General features: G+C 41.2%; 1 protein-coding gene across 29 annotated transcripts in view; it reads left to right on the top strand.

Annotated features, from left to right (window-relative positions):
* The first annotated feature begins 2,000 nt into the window (after positions 1–2,000).
* Positions 2,001–6,701, top strand: part of ZNF438 (zinc finger protein 438) — a 183,599-nt gene continuing 178,898 nt past the window's right edge. For 21 of the 29 annotated variants that reach the window (XM_081298807.1, XM_081298819.1, XM_081298810.1 and 18 more), the window contains exon 1: positions 2,471–2,637. The gene's annotated coding sequence lies outside the window, so the exon portion shown is untranslated. The other 8 variants (XM_081298811.1, XM_081298794.1, XM_081298812.1 and 5 more) reach the window with 4 other exon arrangements.

Below are 6,701 nucleotides of genomic sequence, written 5' to 3'. Positions count from 1 at the left end.
CTTGCCTCATGTGTAAGATGGATTAAGAATAGTACTTCACCTAGTGCAAGAATTAAATAAGAATTAAAGTGATTGATACATAACAATATAAAACCCTTATATTACAATTATATTTCTTTTATCTTAAATATTAAGTACTTTTAAATTTTTTCTTTAGCTTTTCTCAACTTACTATGTAGGACCAAGGAAAGACTTATATATATTGAAGGAGAAGGCTCCCAAAGCTAGATTGCTGGGGGCAGAAGATCAAAGTGAAAGACTCACATGGAAACACTGAAACTCTCAGGGCAAGTGTAGAGGGCCTCAGTATTTCCAGGGATAAACCTGGAAGGTCCAGGGTTTTCTTTCTTCAAAGAAAGCAGCTGTCCTTACAATTCCTTTCTCTAATATCAACACTGTCAATCCTTACTTCTCATCACTCTTCTTTAAGTTTTTTTACACAAATTTGAATTTCCCTACAAAAATTTCCCTGACATTTCAACTTTCCCTCTTTACTTGAGTACCCTTTCTGTTTGTCAGTCTTTGATTCAAGGAATTTACTTCTTTTCTTTACTGAGCAACAGATTTTTTTTTTTTTTTTTAAATACTTGGAGTATCAGGGGAAAAAAGTAAACAGTACAATGAGAAAAAAATTATATTCTGTAACTCCATTTTTAGAGGCAAAAGTATATTAAAAACACTTAAGATATTTGGTGCACAGTTTTTAGCCATTTCCACTTTAAAAAAAAGATAGTATTAAACTGTGGGACAATTAGGTATATCTAGAATCTTGCTTAGAATCATTCCCATTTTTGGAAATGATATGCATAAAACGTTTCATAAACATGTAAATAATGAAATTGACAACTTAAAGGTATCTTAAAATTATTGTTTTGGAAGAAAAACATGAATATCACTATTCTACAAATGTGTGGAACTTTTAAAAAGTGCTGATTTTACTATATCGATGCTGCACAGAACAAAAACCTTATTAAAATTACAACTTCACAAATGTAACTTACATAATTTGAGAGATTATTAAAACATTATGATATTAAAATGTACAAATTTTACCCATCAGAAACTTTCCGAAACTGTAACTACTTAAGTTTTTCTAGAATTAAAAGACACGGATACTTTTTACCTGATCAGATCCCAAAGGAATTAAAGGCTTACATTCCCCCCGTCATTATTCTTTCTCACTAAGTGTGTAAACAAAATATTGTTCTAGGTTTTATATACACTGGAGCTGCCTTGCAAAACGCCTGACTTGGTATTTGCCATGGTCCCAAGTAAGTTTTTAAAAGTGATCCTTGCTATTTTCAATATTTCCTTAGTATCCAAGGTTTCTTTTCCCCGTTATCTTTGCCTCAAGACAAATTTGTTTGATCCATTTTTTTACCACAACGTTTACTTTTTTATGCTTCTAAGACTCTCACAACCAGAAGTCACGTTAATATTCTGTTGTCAGTTCTTCGCGCCTTCCTTTTTCCTCCTAATGAGCCATCTTGTCGCCAGAACTCCCTTGGAAAGCATAAAAGAGCAGAGCGCTGGACTTGACCCAGGAGGGTACAGTCACGTGGGTAATAGGGGGGGTGGGGCTGGAAAGTTTACCCTGGCGAAGAAGCATAATGTTTAGATCACTGTTTGTTAAACTTAACAAAGGTGGACCCGTAGGGCGCTTCATTGACCAGAAACGGGAAATCCAGTAGAAAGAGGAAAACCTAAAAGCTCTTAGGAAGGGATTGGAGGCGGCGCCTGGGCAGGGCGGGGCGGATGGGCACAGACGATAGACAGAGGGGGATGGTCGGAGCCGGAGCCGGAGCCGGAAGGGCGGAGCCGAGGGGGCGGGACAGAGCCACCCATGGGCGGGCCTGAGCCCGGACTGGGAGGGCTGGGGAGGAGCCTGCTAGGAGCCGGGTGGAGCGAAGGCCCATGGGAGAGCTGACTTCTCTGGGTGGAGGACCCGCCTTGAGACCCATAAGCACCTGGTGGAAAGCAAAGGCTCTTTCTACACGTGGAGCACTTTTAATAAACACGTGAGGGAAAAAAGGCGGTGTGTGTGGAAAAACTAAATCAGAACCCTGGCGCCCTGCTCTAACCCCCAGGCAACGGCATGTTTGCTGTGTTTCTGGGGGTCTCTGTGCCCGTCTTTTGAATTCCCTCAGCCCGGGGACAGGCTTTGGGCAAAGATCCTATTAGAGATGTGCTTCCTAGGTGTGCACGCCAATAAAGCCCACGGGCACGCAGCAGAACATCCTGTCAGCGCCGGCGCCCAGGGTCTGTGGCGGAGGCGGGGCGCCGGAGCCGGGGCGGGGCGCAAAGGATGGGGCGTCTCTCCTGCTGTGGCGCTGGGGGCGGAGCCGTGGTGGGGGCGGAGCCGTGGGGGCGAGGGCTCACGCTCTGCTGTCTGACCTCCCGAACGCCGGGTCCCATGACGTCACTCCGCCGTGACGCGCACGCTGTAGGAAAACTGTAAGTTTGCGAGGATCCTTGCAGTTCCCTGGTTTTGTGGTGTTCGCTGGTCGCTGGCACTTCTGCGGCGGTGTTTGCTGTGGGCGTTTGAGTCTTGGAAGATCAGGAGAGCCGCTGGACGTGGCGAAGGGACAGGTGCCCGCTCAGAGCGGGAGCGCGTCCTTCTAGGAGGGAGGCACCAAGGTGCGGGCAGGCGAGGCCTCACCCTCGGGGCAGGGTCTGCACCTTTTTCCTCAGGGGCGGGGAAAGCCTGAGAGCTAGTGGGACATGGAAATGGACAGCCCTTTTACAAATTCCTTAGTGAAGGGATTCAGATTTCTACTCTTCATCTCCTCAGTCCTGCAATTAGACATGTTAAGTCGAGGATGGAGAGTGACTTCAGAGACTAGGAATCTTTATATCCTGGTTTCCTGTGGGATCCCGCAAGGGCCCAAATCGCTGAGGACAAGTTCTAAGTCAACCACCTGCTGCCTCAGTTTCTTTTTTGTGTCTAATGGATGGAAAGCAGCCTCTGTCCTCCTAATTGTATCCCACAGGACCAGGAATGTTACAAGAACACATGAGATAACACAGGCATGGAAAATGCTACAGAAGGCTTACAAAAATAATTGGCTGTTTGAGGTATGTGATAGTCGTTGGCCATTGTAGATAGAGATCTTGCACACAATTTTGCCCCCTCTCATCCTCAACTCCAAGCCATCTAACTGTGACTCTTAAGTCTGATGGGTTATCTGAGTTATTGTCTCAGAATTTGATGGATCAGGAATCAAAAACTAACTGGGATTTATCACAGTGATCTTGGTAATACAATGCTCCCCTTTGTCTGTGTTTTGCAGAGAAAGCTTTTTGCATACTGGAACTAGCATGTTATACTCAACACACGTACACCGAATTTTAGGAGTTGTTGCTATGTTGACTTGGAATATTCAGTTATACCATCTGACTACTTGAATAGTTTGGCTAACTCTTGCCAGGGATTAGTACATTATTGATGAGTTAATACTAATTTATAATACTCTCAGACCCTGGGACAAATATTTGTTAAGTATTGAAGGGAAGAATATAGCACATTGGCGTGTATTTATATAGGGCATTAAGAGCTTACATTTCTGTAAATTCATTTCAAGAGTGTAATAACCTTCTACCTGTTGGAAGGAGCCTTAGAATCAGAAAGCAGGGCTAATAATTTTTGTACCATTTACTAGTTTTGTGTTCAATGACAAGTCACTCAAACCTGAAACTTTGTTATCTCTAAAATGTAAGATGATTGTATAGCTGCTGTTCCTTTTTCAAGGGTCAGATGAGATCATGAGTATGGAAATGAAAGGCTTTCTAAGTATGATATTGTTATTAAGAGATTTGCATCAGTTCCTACCCTGAATGAGAAGTGTGAATTCAAAAGTCAGGTTCTGAGTCAGAACTAGAAATATAGCAGCGAAGAAGACAGTCTCCAACCTAGCAGAGCTCCTGTTACAGTTGGGATATAGACATCAAAGAATAAGTCCATAAAATAATTTTAGATAGGAGTAAGTACAGTGGAAAAAAAGAAAGGTAAGAGGAGAGTGAGGAACAGGGAAGGTTGTTTAGGTAGGATCTGTCTGGGGAGGCCATTTAAAGGAGGGGACAGTTTAATCTATTGAGTGAGGGGAAGAGCTTGAATAATAACATCTCAGGAAAGGATAATAGTAGCAGTGAATGCTTTAGTAGAGCTTACATATGTAAGTACTATTCTAAACTCTAAATTCTTACAACAGTCACATGAAGTAACTAACAGTCTCCATTTTTATAAAGGAGGAAACAGGCAAAGATGCCCAACTGAAATGTGGTAGAGATTGTAAATTTGGGCAATCTGACTTCCTAGTCCATGCTTCATATTTTTCTGCCCCAGAGCTCAGGACAGAGCTCTGAGGTGGAAACAAGACAAAAGTGGTTGAAAAACAGCAAGGTGAGAGTGTTCAGAGCACAGTAAGAAAGGGAGAAAGTTGTGGCAGATGAGGATGGAGGGCCTGCTAGGTGGGGGGGGGGGCTTTGTAGGCTGTGTTAAAGTAAAGATATTATTCTAAGTGTAATGGAAAACTGGAAAGTTTGCATCAAGGAAGTGGAATCTAGTTTAAGCTTTCTTGTATGGAGAATTAACTGTAGAGTCAGGAGGTAGGAATGAAATAAAAATGGTGAGATAGGCTATTGCTTACCTCTTGGGGGCCAGATGGGTGGTACTGTAGGCTAGGGCTAGTAATTGTGGAGATGATGTAAGTGTTAGAATTTGAAACATATTGACAGGACTTGTTGGTGTGGAGTGGGAGGAAAAAGGAGAAATAATAAATTCTCAGTTTAAGCTGGAACAACTAGGAGGGCAGTGGTGTAGTTTACTAAAATGAGAGGATGTGGAGAATAGGATTTGGGAGGAAAAGTATGAATTCAGTTTGGATAAGTTTTAGATGCTTGTTAAACATATTGATAATAATATAAATGCTAGTAATAATAGTGTAAGTGTAAATAGTGTTCTAGGCAGAATTTTAAGTACTTTTGTATAACTAATTTGTTTAATCCTCAAAATAGTTGTGTGTGGTACCAGCTATTTTGGGGGGAGGGGTACATGGGATTGAACTTGGGGGGCACTCACCACTGAGCCACATCCCCAGCTCTATTTTATATTTTTTTATTTATAGTCAGGGTCTCACTGAGTTGCTTAGCATCTCACCTTTTTTTGAGACTGGCTTTGAACTTGCAATCCTCCTGCCCCAGCCTCCTAAAAGCTGCTGGGATTATAGGTGTGCACCACTAAGCCCAGCCAGTAGGAGTTATTTTTGTTCCTATACAGATGAGAAAATGAAGGTACAGAAAACTTCCTTAATTCGCCCCATTTGTGAGTGGGGAAGTTGAGATTCACCCCCAAGCATTCTCTGGCTTTGGAGTACATGCAATTAATTTCTATGACTGCCTCCCTGTGGATGAGGTGACTAATATGAACGTGGAGTTGAGAGTGGTCAGTGTTGGAGATACACATTTATATTTCTGAAGAGAAAACCTGCTTTCTTTTCCCCTATCTAAGCCTGGGGTGGCAGTAGGAGAAAAAAATGTAAGGAGTGGGGCTGTACCGATAGATTTTTCATTATTTGATTGGGTTCCTGCAGGAAAAGTCCAGTCTTTTCCCACTCGTTCCCCCACTATAGGTTCCATGAGGGCAAAGTTTCTCTCTTTAACTTCTCCATCTCTAGTCCTTATACATTGCCTGTATGTAATTTAGTTGTTAAGGATGACTTTATATGAAAGGCATTTAATTAGGTTTTGAGAGTTCAGAGAAGAATAACTAGCTCTCTTCCTGGAGGAGCATAGTATGAGGTAAAACCTGTGGGGATAAAACTAGAGTAGACTAAATGCATAAATACATGCTGATTAGTTCATTTTGGTTTTCTGCACACCCCTATCCCTACCCCACGACTTGAGAGATGGGGCATGAAAAGAGCAAAGGAGCAAAAGAATGCTTAAGTAATTGCAGGAAGAATTTAAGGCTCCCCAAGAGTCCTTTTCAACAAAAGAATTACTCAAAATCTTGCATATTTTACTACATTTGCATTAGTTTTATTTGGCACTGATATGATTTTTACCAAATGAAATAAATTGTGATATTTGACTATCATTGTGGAGCGATGATGAGTTTTTCCAGTTCTATTACCTCAGTGTTGACAGGGCTCAAGAGTGAAATAGGGAATTGGCTTGAACTGTTGCAGTTTGCATAATAGAGGGTCATGGAAGAGCTGTGTGTGAAGCAATTGGGCAGGTTTCTGCTAGTTTAAGTGTATCACACCAAATTTCCACATATTGGAATAAGTTTGAATTTCTCTGATCCAACTCTTTAATATTAAGGTATATTTTTTTGTGGTAAAAAGGAAATCTGGTAACATGTGTCATAGGTGGAGTTATAGTTTGCCTCTCTTGTATCTGGAACATTGTAGAACTAGACTAGACTAGATAACCCCCACCCCCACCACCAATGTGTCTTGTTTCTGTAAATCAGTTTCAAGCATACCACAATCTCAACACAGTTGTCACAATTACCTAATATGAGTATTTTAAATTTGAACCATTAAAAATTATTTAAAATTGTACTATTATAGATTTCATAATTAAGTTCAGAGTTTTTTTCTTATAATACACAAAATTATATTTTCTTTAGCTTTTGAAGTTTTTATTGGAAGAGTTGATCTGAATAACCAAGTTCATCATTGCTCCAACAGGAACCCTCT

This window comes from Spermophilus citellus (assembly GCF_964194105.1).
Source record: "Spermophilus citellus genome assembly, chromosome: 6".
NCBI classification, from domain to species: domain Eukaryota; kingdom Metazoa; phylum Chordata; class Mammalia; order Rodentia; family Sciuridae; genus Spermophilus; species Spermophilus citellus.
The sequence above is the reverse complement of the archived record's forward strand: the minus strand, read 5'-3'. Positions and strand labels throughout refer to the sequence as shown.